At 43.2% G+C, this 16,290-nt stretch overlaps 1 protein-coding gene and 1 long non-coding RNA gene across 2 annotated transcripts in view; both read left to right on the plus strand.

Annotated features, from left to right (window-relative positions):
• The window catches only part of LOC127614931 (uncharacterized), a 276,974-nt gene that overhangs the window by 25,526 nt on the left and 235,158 nt on the right, over positions 1–16,290 (plus strand). The gene's annotated exons all lie outside the window — the stretch shown is intronic.
• esrrb (estrogen-related receptor beta) overlaps positions 15,968–16,290 on the plus strand; it is a 49,624-nt gene continuing 49,301 nt past the window's right edge. The window contains exon 1 of the mRNA XM_052086378.1: positions 15,968–16,105. The gene's annotated coding sequence lies outside the window, so the exon portion shown is untranslated. The remainder of the gene's footprint in view (positions 16,106–16,290) is intronic.

Below are 16,290 nucleotides of genomic sequence, written 5' to 3' on the forward strand. Positions count from 1 at the left end.
CTGGAGTACCCGGAGAAAAAACCCATGTAGACACGTGGAGAGTATGAAAATTCCACACAGGAAGGCCGCAGCTAGAATTGAACATGGCACTACTGCACTGTGAGGTGGACGCGCTAACCACTGGACCACCGGGCTACCTGTTTTCTTTTTTTGTTTTTTAAATCTAAGATTACGGCCAAAAAAGGCTAGCCATTTTTTAAACAGAAAGCAAAGAACTGTCTTTTCCGATTGGAGTTTCCTTCCTTGCCTTTTCTCATTTGAGGTTCCATTTTATATATATGGTCGTATCTCTTTAATATTAAAGAACATGTGAGTGTTAAGGGGACACAGAGGATTTCCATTCCCCGCCCAGGTGAAGTGGCGTGGGAGAAAAGGGGTGGGAATGAGGCGACGCATATGAACCTTCCAGTTGAGCTGTCATGGCGCTAATGGAGGTAGTGGAGCAGAGGGTCAGGAGTCCTGAGCACCCGTGCCGAAGATTAATGACCACAGAGCCAAGAAAGGAAAAGACGGGTCCAAACGTTTGCCTACCTCTCAAATGACCTACCAGATGAAAGCAACACTGACATGTTTGTCCTTTGCCGGGAGGCTAGACTATTTGAGAAATACTCTGCACTATTTGCTCCAAAAAAGACTCAAATTTAGCGTTCTACTTTTTTTTCATGAGACATCATCATGTACGTCTCTACCTGAAACGTCTTCCGTGCACACGGTGCTGTGAGATTGATACTGGGCTGCAGACCATAAAATGCAGCCATGACAGTAGAAACCTTTATGATTACTTCAGTGGCATGTAGCGCAGGAAAAGAAAGAAGATATCATCATTATCTCGACACAAAGGCGGTCCCTCGCATTGTTAAAACAATTTGCTGCTTGTCAATGGAGGCTGTCAGAGGCGGAGCAAACAGATCTGCTTCCAAGAGTTAAGTTGTAGGCTTTTTTTTCCTGCCTGGGGAATCACGGCGAGTACAAAGCTCATTTCCTCATCAAACACAGGACGAGTGATTTGGAATATTTATGAGGCTCCCAATTTAAGTTAAACATTTAACAAGAAAAAAAAGCACCCGATTAATATGAGACAGCAGAAAGGGTGAAAGTACCTGTGGGCAACCAAGGATAAAAATTAAACATCGAATGCTTGGGATGAATTAAAGTTACAGCTCTGATACAATTTTCTGCAATGTGGCATTACTGGATGGGATGTACGGTGATACAGTACGTTGAAACAAGCTTTTCAATGACTGTGACTAGAATACTAATGAGCTATGAAAGAGCACACTTTGATAAAGTGACTGCATGATCATTTGTGAATTATCTGCATACTCGCAATATATGAGAGCTTCAGATAAATGAGACATCAGGTTAAACATTGGAATATAAAAACGATTCTGAATACAGATCTCGTTAGAGGACAGGAAAAAAAAATGTGACCGTTGTGATGCAGTTCACTGGTGAGCGTCACATTCGTCAGAACATTATCGGGCTCGCAGCATCAGTTGCGGCTGACTGCCGACACATTAAAAAAATCTTCCGCTATTGTTATGCAGACAGTTAGTAAGCTTGCTTCGGTCAGAGGGCGCATGTAACACAACGCCATATTGACTTTATTGATAATCCATGGCTTCCTTTCATTCTTTGCAGCGTCTCGTGCAGTCTCTGGTGCAGGGGATCAAAGAGCTTCTGAGTGTGTGTGTGTGTGTGTGTGTGTGTGTGTGTGTGTGTGTGTGGGGAAGGGGGGACACGCAACTCCAACGTGGCTCCTTATACTTCCTATATAATTAAAAACCGCTTTTGGGATATGTATGATAGCCGTTAAAAAAAAAAAGTGAACTTCCCACCTTTGACCAGGAATTTTCCTTCTTGTAAGTCATGCAGTAGAAATTGATGTGGGCTGACTTCACAAAAGTCTCTTGTCAGGACATTTGAAAATCAAATGACTTAATTCTAAACAAAACAAAATACCAGCTAGTGAAAGTCAGTGAGTCTTTGTTTGCATTTGATTGAAAGATTTTTGTATCAATGGTCTCGCTGGGTATCTTTGCTTTTCCTGGCAGAGTCTTCTGGCAGGAGGAAGTGCAGCTTCCAGTGATTCAGCCAGAAAGGATGTTCTTCATGATGTCCCAGTAGAAGAAGCACAATTCCTTAGTTTTCAGAGTAAGTCTAGGCGTATCTGAACCATCTTTGCCAGTGATGTGGTGTACTTGATCCATCCTAAGTTCTCAGAGATTTGCACCCCCCAGGACTTCAGCGGTCCGCTCTAGCACCGCCAATGGTCACAATGTTGCTGTGAACAACTTGGCCTGAAGACTACAAACATCACTTTAATTTTCCCCACACTGAAGGAAAGATTGTTTTTTGTAGGAGTTGGCCCACCACATTCCTATCGGCCTCACCATTTTTGGTCATGCTGCCCACCACTCCGATCTGTCCATAAAGTTCGACCATAGTTATGGGTCTGCAGCCTGAAGATCAGCGGGCTGAGCACAAACCCTTGTGGGACCCTTGTGCTCAGCCTTGAGTCGCAAGTGATTACATTTTTGTGGCAGCTGGTGAGGAATGATTGTGTAAAGAACACACTCATGCAGATTTGTACAAACACATTCACAATTTAGTTGAATTTTATATTTACTGAAATCGTCCCTGCAAAGTAAGAATACAGTTTGTTTATGTTTTCACCGGCAGCTTTGAGGGAAGTGACTGATGCCTCAACCAAAGTGACTCTGCCTGAGGCGGTCCTCCATCTATGTTGCCCTCCAAGGTTCCCCGCTGGAATCGGCATCGCCTGTGTTTGTGCGCGTGCATATGTGGAAGCCCTGTCTGTGGTGAATTAGAATTATGGCACTGAAGGCAACAAATGGACTCTGTAGGAGTTGCAAAAGTCTGACACATCGGTGTATAAAGTATATGGATGGATGGATGGATGGTAGTAGATGCTACCTTCATTCCGTCAACAGATAACAGTCAGACAAGTGAATGTTCCATGTTGTCTGACTTGTTACAATGCCCACTTTGTTCATGCGAATGGCCTGCCGCTATTATCTTGTAGTTCGGGAAAAAGACTTGCTAAAGGCAGCCCCCCCCCCCCCTTGCTGTGGTGTGATCTAATTTTCTTGGCAGGTAGGAGCAACGTCAGCCTCCCTCTGATCCACTTGGTGGGTGGGGAGTTTGGATGGTGATGCGGTGGACAGCCGGCTGACCCTTGGGTAAGAGCTCTCGCTGGGACGAGACGGTGACAGAATATGGATGACTGAAGCAATAGAAGTGCGATTAGCTGACCTGGTGTTTGAGTTTTGCAAGCTATCCCAATCTGGGGGTTGCAGATGAGCAAAGGGGCAGGGCAGCCAAAATGGGACTGAATATTGATCGTGCTGCCATTATGAGAACTACACTGCCAAGCTATTTTTACAGCAGATGTGGAGGAGGAGGAGGAGTAAGAGGGCACTGCTGGTGAAGGCAATTCCATCCGTGACGTACTTCAGGTCCTAAAAAAAAGAAAAAAAAGAGGTGGAATACCCTCAGCATTTCCATTATAAAAATAACATTAAAAGGTCATTTCAGCAAATTTGTTCATTCAAAAGTGGGTATCAAACAGGTAACCCTTCACATTAATCAGTACGCAAGTACTCGCTTTCAAAAACGTTGGTGTCCCCTGCTGTATGGTGGTAATAATAATCAGCCACCTCATGCATTTCATCTTCCTCGCTTCAGACTGAGCTCTGGCGACAGATCTGCCACTGTCCACTACAATATTACGTGTATGTGCTCACTAAAAAAAGTAATATTTTCATATTGAATAACCCCCTCATCATAAAATGTATTTAGTAGCTGCAAATCGGATGATAACAACTATTACTCGATCAATCATTTATTTCAATAGCCCGTTTAATTTTTTAAAAAACAGAAAGTCAAAGTCCTTCAGAGAACAGGTAATTAGGAAAAAAAAATCCCTCCCACTGGCCCACGGTCTCTGACTCCACCTTCCCCTCAGGCCACCCCACAGCCCCCGTCCCATGTGTAAAAGCTGTTATAGTCCAAAAACATGATGAAAAGACATGATGTGGCCAATGAGACATTGTTGAGAACAGTGAAGTCAGAGAGGCAGAGACAGAGACACTCACATCGTGTGTTAGTGTGCCATAGAGCAGATGAGAGAGGTGATTTCGGTGAATATTATTGTAAAGTTGCGCTATTTTCTTAATGACAAAGAGAGCGTGGGGCTGAGGGCAAAGGGCAGTTTCCCGCGCATGGCTGGGCAGTCTCAAGGTGTACCATACTGCTGATCTCAAAGCACAGCTGCTCCATACAAAAGAGTCATAAATGACAGCTATCCACAGGGGGAAAATACGGTAAACATTACAACTACCTTTCAGAAATCATCATGGATAACACTGCGGTGAACACCTGGATGCGGGACAGTCACTTGTCTCCCCTGCCCACAGCCACGTCAGCCTGACACCAGGAGTCGGGACGTTGGTCTAGCAGATGGCAGAGAGGTCTTTGAAAAGCCACGGCCCCAAACGAGCCCCAGGCGGCCTCGCAGGCCCACACGTGGCCAAAGCTCCACATGCGCAATAAGCCAGGAAGGACATTAAGGGGATAATAGTTAATAGCGAACCAGGTCATTTACTATCATGTGCCTACTTTATGGAGCACAACCGCCACTCATGTGTGCACGGCTGAGCGCAGGTTCACATTTTCCATGCAGATAAAAGTGCTGTACCCATTCATAGGGCATCACATTGTTGGATAAACATTGCACAGCATTTCAACCGACTTAATTGCTTGTAGTTGGGTTGATGATAAAATACATTTGTGAGAATGTTGATCTTTCAGTCATACGGCTGACCATGGAGCACTGCAACATTTTCCATTATGCACGTTATCGCCCTTCTCCATTCCAAGAGCCGGCCGGGGCCATGTGACTTGTCACTCCATCCTAGTTTAGTATAGAGATGAAGAGAGAGCCTCTTTAATATCCAGGGGCCTATTTCATTGTGGCCAGCAGCTAACAGCATGATGACAGCTAAACAAGCCAGCATACAGGTCGAAACATAAACCAGACTTGAGCATGTGGACTGAAGCCACTCATCTCCTCCCGAATCCCCCACCAAGCACTCCTGATGTATAGTTATTGAAATAGAAAGCATGCATATTGAGTTGCTTTATTAGACATGTCAAATTGAAGATTCATTAAATCCGAGGTGAAGCACAGACCGCTCCACGTCGCGTTTTAATTTTCTCATAATGAATTGTTTTATTACTGACTCGAGGTCCAGGCATAGACAAAAAAAAGTTAGGCAATGTAAAAATATATATATAGGCAAGCTAAGATAATCATGGAAGAGTACATACAAAGAAGGCAGTAGTACCAACAAAGGCGTAACATCGTAGTGATAGGGCCTGGTGCAAATTTCTTTTTGTGCCCAGTCCCCTGACAAAACACAAACGCATGTGCGCTCACAGATTAGTCCCAGGAACACGTACACAGGTGAGCACAGCCAAACCCGCCGAATTTGTCCTCTGAGGCTGCTGTGGCGGGGAAGTCTCCTTTGACCGCCCAGAAAAGTGTGACGCGGCAGTAGGGTCATTGTCGCTTGTTGGAGCTAGCTGGCAAGCTAGGTCTCGACTTTCGCCTGGCTTTAATTTAAAAAATGGATTTCATTTGTTTGTGCATCCATCCATCTTATCGTCTAACCGAAATTTGCAGAGACACATCATAGACTAGGACTGTGTTGTCAAGTTTTGCGTGTTGGTAGCGGACACAAAAAAAAACAACCAGGGAGGTCGGAGAAGCGGGGCGTAGTGAACCAAATATATGACCAAAAAACACAAGGGGAACACTGGGAAAACTGAAACCAAAACACAAATAAAGTCCTGAATACACCAACCAAGCAAATTAACAAACACCCAGAACAGAACGGCAAAACAACATGACAGTAAAAACAATCCGACCAAGACTGACCGTCAGGGAACTTGATACAAGCAGACCGACGAGACAACAAGGAACATCTGGACAAGAAGCGAACGGCTTCAGGGAGCTGATTGGTTGACACAAGGGATCCGGATGACAAGAATAGGTGGATACAAAACCAAAATGAGGAAGACTAAAGCGCATGAGCAAACAAAACTCTGAAACAAACGCAAATATCATCGAAACAAAAACATGGCAGTGCATTGTTTTTATGAATTGGGGTATCTGTTTTTATGACACAAAGTGAAATATTGTGCCAACCATTTAACTGCGGTAACCCTCTCTTCATAATTGGATTCTAGCAGTTGGTTTCTGCATCTTACCATCGCCATCTCTAATATTGGACTTGCAAAAAATTGTTCGATTTAAAAAGTGCTCCCTTTATTCCTTGTCGGTTGAAATGACATGGTTTTAATCAGCCAATCCACAAAATGTCTGACTGCACTCGAGTCATTAAAACCGTGCACACACACACGCACACACACACACCTATCCTGCTGACTGCATAGCTATTAGAGAGATGGAAGATGATGCACTAAATGAAGCCATTAGTTACGCAAACCTAATGATCATCTTATTTGTGTGTCTAAACCTGATCCATTTCCCTTGCTGGAGGCAAATGTCTCCTCCCTCAAATGATTTTCAAGAAATTGAGTAAAAACAACAGCCGCATCAACAACATAAACAACATCAGGAGCCATAATGAAAGGAGCGCAGGCAAAGGCACTCAGGCGATTGCATCCATTACCCCTCTCCAGTTTACGGGCCCCTTCATAGGGATTACCCCTGCTTGCGGAGAGGTTGATTATTAGACGCTTGCAAAGGTTTTGTTTGAATCGCCCTAGTTAAACGAGAAATTGCAGGATGAGGAGAGAGGCTAATAAGTGTTATTAACCCCGTGCGGGCGGCGGTGTAAAAAGAGCGCCACAATAACGAGGTGCACCACCAAGGTTTGAGGCGCGGCGCAGCTAGCACACCCCCGAGGAGAAGCTAACTTATTAAAATAATGAATTAGCCCACCAGATTACTGCAGCCTGCGGCAAAGGCAATTATCCCCCTCCAAATCCCTGGACGGGGCTCCCTAGCGCCACCATAAAACAAGTGCTCGGAAAGCGGGAGCTCTTCCCCTCCACACAAATGAATAGGCTGTTAATTAGGAGCCCTCCCGCTGCGATTAGCCTTCCCACTGCCATAACAGCAGCTACTTCTACGGCAGACAGAGGGAGGAGACGAGGCTTCTCAATGAGTATGCGATTGGGAAAGTGTAAAAAATAAAAAAAGACAATCAGTGATTGGATGACATCTGCAAAGTGACTTGTTGGAACTGGGAGGCCTCAAACAGCCAGTTCAACAATTAAAGACTTTCCTATCTGGAGTTCAAATTGTGTGAATGTTGACAGAGGAGCATTTTATATCAGGAATGATTATAATTTTTTGTTTGTTCTATTGAACAATGAGACGCAAGTTAATTTTTCAGGGCAAACAGTTTGATGTCTTATTTGCTCAGCTCAAGGGTGTGATGGGATCTTTCTGTTGTTGTTGTGACTGTGATGCACCAATGATGCCCTAGCACAGAAACCAACAACTGACACCAAATGATATTCATCTTTGGGAAGGCACCGGCCATGTTAATGAATTCCAACAATAATGTCAACAAGGATTTTATAAGGTATAGGGAACAGATATTTGTCAAACTGCAACACATTTTTTTCCTGTAAATCAGCAGGCAGAACATTGGTGACCATGCACTGTCCTGTGTCACTTCAAAACATTTACAAGCTGATTTCTCCACTTTACCCATCACAGATGCTTTGTGTACAGCTGTGTCAAGAGAGTGCAATCTTGTGTTAAAAGAGACAAGAATACGATTACTACTGCTACTTCTATGACTACTATTACAAAACAACAATCATGAGAATCGTCATCGTTCATATATATAAAAAGTACAATACTAATATTGACCAAGCCACGAGCTCTAGTCTACCTAGTGTCAAAATATCAGGTAGTGCGCCTCGTCAGGTAATGATTAATGATAAAAATTATCGGGCCAGATCTCATGACTCAAGCGGATGACTATATGGTCACACAGATATGCGAGCCCGAGAACGAGAACATTATGCCAGTGTACTGTTTGTGAATATGCCTGCAAGGCTTGACAGTTGACATGAATGCAATTTCACGTCATTTGAATGCCTTTCATGAGGCAAGGACTCTTTTGAACGCTCTTAAAAAGCTCATCCACCATGCTAGCTGCCAGTGACCCCGCGTACAGAGGAGTCATGTCGACAGGCCCAATTAATGATGGGCGTTTGAGAGCGAATGAATGAGGAGCTTTGAGAGGATTCCTCCACCTTAAATCCCCCTGTGCTGCTGCTCCCATGCAGACTGCCTGTGAAGAACAATCAAACGGCAGCAACCCCCTCCTATTTATCACTTTAAGACATTAGCCAGACATGGGCCTGAATATTAACCAGCTCCTTTTCCAGGAGAGTTCCACACCATAGGCTGCGTGTGGCAACATACATTTTTAATCACAAGGGAGAAGCAGGGCCTTCAATAGCTCGCATCTGTTATTGTGTGTTTAACTGAACTCTTATCTCTGGCCCTGTGAAAACACTAAACAAACAAATATCACCGCTGCCTTTTCATTCTGATTTTATTGCCTATCAATGCAAAGCAGGATGTACTTTTCCTTTAGTCTGTGTCCTTCTTTGTAGGACAAATGGGCCAAGGCACTGAAGCGGGAGCCCGGGTTCTACTGCTTAATTGAAGTCATGTTCTGCAGAGCCTGGAGCTGCTCTTCCCTCTGCATTGGGCATTCATGGTGCCGGGCCTGTGGTGAGAGAAAGAAAGGTAGGGCACGGGTACCAGGCATGCAGGGAAATGATTTGTACACCTGTCCTCCCTCCAGGCCTTTCCCACCGCGACACATAGCACCTCGGTTACAAGGTCACTTGACTAGAGTGGCCCCACGCGGGTGATCCGGCCCTATTATCAGGGGACAAGACATTTTAAAGAAGAATATCACGGGGAGTCTGATGTCATATTATTCAGAAGAGCAACACGGTTGTCTCAATCTATGAGCAAGGTTCACTTGTACAAAGAGAGCGACTGACAATCCATCCGTCCATGTAGCTTCTGTATCACTTGTCCTTATTAGAATCAGAGGTGAGCTGGAGCTTATTCCAGCTGGCTTTGAGAGAGAGGCACGGTTCACCCTGGGCTGGTAGCCTGTCAATCACAGGGCACACAAACAATAATTCACGTTCACCTTCACACCCAGGCAGTTTGGAGTCTCCAATTGACCTGGAATATATGATTTTGTAATGTAGGAGCAAACCAGAAAACCTGGAGCAAACCCATGCAAACACAGAGAGAATGTGCGACACAGATTGCGAACAAGAACCTTTGACTCAGAGACAGACAGGCTAACTACATGATCTACCATAACGCAGTGCCATGCCCGGGGCAAATAATTCGGATGGTCTGGTGTATTCTCACTGGGCTGGGCTTCAATGTGCACTGTTTTTGTTCCGCTAGCAGTCCAGCCATTAGTTTCCTCTGGCACACAGATTTTCGAGGTTAGCAAATGTAATCCAATCCAACAATCACTTCAAAGTACATATGTATTCATAATCTTTCACACAGACCATTACATTATATATAGCACTGACTCCCTAGCATTGTTACGAAGGGTGTCATCAAGAATCAACAACACTGTAACTGTCTTACGTCCCGTCTATTACAAAATTTCACATCAAAGAGGTTTAATACTGTCAAGTGATCCTTGTGACGGCAAAAAAGCATGATGGGAACGCCTCCTCTGATTACTGGTGCTTTTGTAAAGTTTGCATCAGTGCGATGAGTAGGGCGCCAGAATTGGTGTGAATAAGTTGCAAAATGAGAGCTCTGAGATGAAGTGCAGTGATAGCAGCCTTAATCTTGCTACAGTGCTTGATAAATCTGACTTGTTATTTGTGATACGTACAAATATGTGTGCTGTTTACCTTATCCCATTTTACTGTATGTACACTTTCCTATTGGTCCATTTTTGTCCTTTTTTCCCCTCTTTTTACGATTCATATTTTCATGCTTGTTCAAATGATCACTGATCATGATGCTGTAAGCACAACAAATATAATTTTTGACCACCTGCAAATTCAGTATCAGTAGAGGGAAGGTAAGCTCTTTTAGATTAAAACACTTATAAAGGTAAAATTGTATCTCTTCATTAAAATGTTGTAAATCACGTCAAGCCCTGAAACTTCAGGACTGAAAATTAGTCCCTGTGCACTGCAGTTACTAAAAAGACGAAGCCGGTCTTGTGTTTAGCCTGTATGACCTAAAAACAAAGAGGACATGTTCTATTTTTTTTTGTATGATATTCATCAACTTACCCGAGATGCCTTCAAAACCTCAATTTACAAGATCTTCAAGAAAAAAAATGGTTAAAAAACAAAACGGCAACATCATTTTGATCGCTGACCGCAGCAGGTACAATGAAACAATAATGGTTTATGATGCTAAAGAAGAATGCTAAAGACACGTACTCTGTCTGATTTACAATTTCGAAGTTAAAAAGCTTTCTCAGCAACATCTCAGTGAATTGTCTATTTTTCACTTGCGCGGGTTGCCATTTATTAATCATTGTTTATGGGGGAATTACAGAAATCCGTTAAATGAGGTAAGCCATGCATGGGCCGGCAATGCACTGCCAGCATTTATCAATCACACTCTCTTTGTGTTACCAAAGTGAAAACTGAGGAAAGTCATTTGCGCCCAATGAAAGTTTTCCTTTGGAAATTTTGCCTTCCATTAAGAAGCAAATTAACCACTAGACCAGTGCTTTTCTCGAACATACACCTCCCAATGAGCTGCAGTGGCTAATGTGTGATTTATTATGTTCTTGCCTATGACTGCTTCAGCTTGTTTTATCCGCTCCAACCGCGGGTACATGGTGTGTGCGCACGTGCACTTGTGTGAGAGAGGGGGGATGAAGCACAGAAGGCAGCCATCATTCAGTGGTGATGGTCGGTGGTCACACGTGAAAGCAGGTGACCAGTGTCAGACAGGAAAGGTCACATGAGCGATGCTTTTGGCTTACACATTTTGAAAAACCCTGCAACGTACCACGCACGTTTTAGTCCGAGCAATCTCATTACCGCGCACAACTTCATAATCAAGATTTTGGGAACATTTAAAAATGATTTCAGACTAAATGAGCAATTCGGATGTCAAACTGCTCAATCACCTCTCCTGCTGTGTCACTATATCCCTTTTTTTCTCCACTCCTGAATTTTGAAAGCTCTCTGCTGTGCTCCCTGGCTCGTTTATCTGTTTGGACCAGATCATCAAGACATTTGGCAAAGTTCACTCCCCTGACGAAAACGTACTCTAGTGAATGATGCACATTTATAGAGCAAGTGTTTCAAAAACAAACTATTGAAAGTGAATTTGAGGAATGTGTTAAAATAGTCCATTTAGTATGAATATATATGAATAAAACTAGTATTTGCTCTAGAATTGTTTGTTTTGTCAAAATCGTTGGCGCTTAATGATAATGCATGCTGTGCATGATAATGATCCGGACTTTGAATTTAAAAGTATACTCCTCTTCCTAAAATAGGATGTGCAGTACAGATGCCATTTCTCCATGATTCAACAAAATCACTAAGGACTGTGATTAACTAACATTTCATCCAATTTGTTTTGCTGATTCTGGTATACGAAACAAAAGTTCACGGTAAGAGGAAATGCAGAGTTACTGACAAACAATACTACTTCAGGTACTCAGTGTTTAAATGTAAAACAATGGAACTGTCAATAGCCCATGGCAGCTGCAGAGGGGAGTGATCATTCTGTTCAAGTTAATACCACGTTTTGACAAAAATATTTATAACTGCCTGAAAGGCCTTTTTTGGTTTGTTTTACTATAGGGGATAATATCTTTCAAATGGAGATTAGCAATGAAGTTTTACGTCGGCAACCTTTGTACCGGCCATTGTGGAAAAAGGGCATTGATAGGAAGGCAGATAGAATGGATCAATAAGAAGTGCAGTTTTCTCCTCAGGCATTCTTTCATATCTCTCCCTTGTTTGTGCTTTCAAGGAGTCGGGGGTAGGGCCTGGTAAAGTGGTAGCGTGGGCGGGCTTTTTACCCCCTTTATCAATCGGGATTTTAATTACACACGTCTGGAGCGACAGCTAGATTAGAAACCAATCGACGCTATCGGCCACAAAATCTAATTACTGTTTATTGACAGATAAGGGCAGGCCCCCCCTCACTTTTCCAAATAAGATAAACCTCGCCCCTCGCGCACAATGAAGAGCAGCTCATACTGTCATGAAAGACTCTATGATAAGTAAACCGCCACCCGAGAATTCCTCCATGCTTATATGGAGAGAAGTTGCCTCGGAGGATTTCCCACAAATGGATAACGCGGGATCAGTGAGAGTGGGATGACACCTCCTCTTCTTTCCGAAAGAAAGGCCAAGAAACAAAACGTGTGTGAGAGTGAAAGTTTTACCATCTTGCCTCACATATTCAAATTCTTCCTCGTTGCACATTAATCAATGAGGCCTTAATGTTGACTAATGACTGACCTTTAACCCCACTGAAAGCATGCAGGTGAACTGTCCCACTTCCTGCCGACATGTCTCCCCAGAGGATGCCCCACCTTCACCCTCTCTCCCATCTCTCGGCCCCACCCCTTGCCACCCTCGCCCATCTTGTCCGTTTGACAGCCTCCGCGGCCACTCTTTGCCTTTTCAGCTGAGAATGGGCCTCAGGTAAATATGGGAGTAATTGATTGGATTATTGTTCTTTCATTTGGCTGTGTAGTAATGGCTGGATTATAAACATTGCAGGATATAGATTTCCTGTCAGATCCTATGAATCAGACATCCTTATCTCATTTCCAGACTGCCGCTCCACCCAAGCGCGGCTGTGCGCTCGCACCCGCACACACACACACACACACTCATGGACACGCGCATGCACGATAGCCGATACATGCAGCATGTGATTGAAACAGGGGGAGAAAGACGGGGATACTCTCGCCACCAAGCACAACGTAGGCAGTCCAAAGTCCATTTGAAGATTTCAAAAACCACTTAAGCCCCCTGTCCATATTTGTTAAGCAAGTAAATCTAAGGGCTGTGGTGTGTAGAATTCAAAGCGAGAGCAGGGATGGCAATGTGGGGAGCATCAAAGAGGAGGGAAAGGGAGTAAGATGTCTCCTAAATGACATTTGGGCTGGGTTGAGGCTGGCTGACAGTAGTTGGGGAGCCAGAGGCGGTTCGAACCTGCTGATTCAGTTTGTCACAATCACAAGTAAAAATGATTAGGTTTGAATTACGCTGCATTTTTTGTTTGTTTGTTTTGGAAAACCAGAGATGGATGGCGAGGCCTTCCAAATATGGGACATCACCTGAGTGCTTCTGACTGATATGTTTCATGTCTATCGCTCTACTATGGCTCTTTTTTTCCCCTCTAATTTCTTTCACTGCATTACCAACATTGTAACTAAGTTACAGAGCTGAGTGGACTAGCAACTGCTGCAATCCATCAAAAAGTCTGCTTACAACTACAAAGCAGCCAACAAACAACACACTCTTCCATCGGGTGGCTAAAGAGACTTGAGTTTAGGACAGGTTGCAGATTAAGTGTGCAATATGTCTGCTTTCTAACTGATGGGTCCGCCAGAGAGACATCGTGTTGAGTGTGTGCTCCTTCATCCTTTCTAATTTGAAAGTGCTTTAGCTTGACTTGTGTCAAAAATGTATTTTTAGAGCACTTGACTGGTTAAGCGTCGGGCCATCAGAGCATTTGGCAGAGAGTGATAATCACGGTTTGATTGAGGATGACTTTGACAAAGGCCAAGCACAAACACAACCACACACACACAACCACATACAAATACAACCCAGTACGACTTTTAGTTTCATAGTTATTTAATGGAAGTGAAATTGTCAAATCCAGTTTGAGTATAAGATGCTCTTTTCCGAAACCCTACTTTCCTTTCCCAGAGAAAAATGAAATGCGTTTACTCAGACCTGCAAAGTTTACAAATATTATTTTTATCCTCTTAAAACAATTCATTTTCTCAATCTGAACGTGTTTGCCAATATGCTCAATTCAAATGATTTATTGTAAAAGAAATTCATGACGTACTTCCATTCATCTGGAGCTTAATCCTAGAAGACTTTGGTGAGAGGTGTGTCACAAAACAGACTGGTCTCCAGTCAGTTACAGGGCTCATATGGTCAAACGACCATTCACAGTTAAGAGTCACACAATTTAGCTTCTTCTCTTAACGTGGATAATTTTGAAATGTGAGAGAAATCCAGAGTCCTCTGAGTAAATCCACACAAACTCTGGCATAGCGCTTATCATGGTTTGAAATGGAACTGCAATGTGTAGCACATTTTGAATATATTGCAGACCGCTTGATCCGAAACATGGATAGAGCCTGCAGATGGGGTAGGCTGTCAGGATTTTGTCATTGTATTAATTGCTCTTTTATCAGAACAAAGCTCTTCGTCTAAATACATTTCCTATTTGATTTAATGCCTGTAAAATATAAGAGAAGTATTTTTATCAATTCTAGTGGGTTAACTTAATCCACCGTGTTTTTGTGTAACCACAGTAATGAAGACTCCAAAACAGAGGAAATGGAACAAGGCCCCTTTGCCGTTCCTTGGCGCTAAAGTGCTGCACCATTACATTTATAGATTTTCTCCTTGATAGGATAATTTGGTCTTTATATCTCTCTCAAATGAAGTGATCTTCAGTACTCCCAGTGTACAGCTCAATGTCCAGGTCCCATTTTCAAATACAGTTAATTGCATTTGAAAAGAAAAAAATCAATGATACTTTCACGGGTAGCAATATCATTCTTTTAATGTCACTTAATTTGCTCCTTGAAATGATTCCGTCAATAGTCTGGAGTCCATTTCTATCTTTCAGCATGAATTAATCTATTAGGGACAGTACCGGTAATCACATGTTTGAAAGGGAGAGGCTTTTTGTGTTCACAAGTCAGAGCAGTTGAGTGCCCATTGTGTGCCTGCATGTTGGCACTCATCTGGCTGTCATTTATCTGCCTTACGAATAACACTGTCTTTGTGAGAGAAAAAAAAGGCACCTCTGCTGTCGACCCTCTGTGGCTTTGTTGTGAGAGAGCCCTCCCTCTAGTGGAGATGATAGCACTATTTACTGCTCGTGTAAGCCGGAGCTCACAGCTGCGGTGGTCACAGGTGCAAACTGTGGGATCTGTGCTGGTAAAAGCTGTCCTGGAAACAATGTAGCAATTTCTATTAGTTGCATTAATCTTGTGTTGATGAATATTCCTCCACTTTTTTTTCAATATGTTATGTTTTTCCCCTTATCTTTCTGTCATGTAAATTTGAGTTTTTTTAAATCAGAAGGCAATTACGATTTTAATTTGCGAAAGATGTGTAATATTCAACAGGAAATGAAGTGGACACACTTATTTGCTTTATTGGCCATATAATTGATGTGTCGGGCCAGATCTCCAGATCTGGACCTTGTGACCTTTGGTTTGTCATAGTCTGTTTGACCCCTCAGAGTTACTGCTGCTTAGAGTTGTAAATGTAACTTTTTTTAAAAAAACAAACACACAGTTAATTACCATTAATTACCCCAACGGCAATTTAGTTTTTTAACTACCCCATGGAATTTTTTTTAATATAAATAATTCAGCTTAAACTGAACAAGTGAATAAAATATCAGATTTTCTGTTTAATCCGACCTTTTCACTTATTCAGGCAATACACAATCATTCTAAAACATTTCAGGATGACTTTACGCGAATAACGGAACACTGGCGTCATTTAACCTGCTGTTACACCTTTTCTGGTGCACCTGACTGGCGCGACTCGTTTGCCAGTGGAGGAGTTTTAAGGGCTAAGCGCACGCCGGAGGCGGAGTTGCCATTGAGGCGCCGGTGTGTGACAGCTGAACGGGGCGTCCAGGATTCACAAAGGCATCATACCACCCAGCGAAACATCCTGCGTGCCACCACGTCTGTACCTCCAGAGGTAGAGAGACCCGACAGACATCACTTCCTTGACGTGACGCTTGTCGCCTGGGACAGTGGCATGTCGTAGAAAGGTACTTGTACGTTGATGAGTCGACATTTCTCAGTCTTTCCTCACTTTCAGGATTGTCAGTATTGTCTGTCTTCTCACGCTCTTTACTTTTATCCTCAGTTGTTTCATTGATTTCCTTGTCTTTAAACGACGTACCTTTAGCTAATTACGTAGGCCTGTCTTGTGAGCCCGCTGTCCAAATTGTAC

The sequence above is a fragment of the Hippocampus zosterae genome, chromosome 14 (genome assembly GCF_025434085.1).
Source record: "Hippocampus zosterae strain Florida chromosome 14, ASM2543408v3, whole genome shotgun sequence".
NCBI lineage: Eukaryota > Metazoa > Chordata > Actinopteri > Syngnathiformes > Syngnathidae > Hippocampus > Hippocampus zosterae.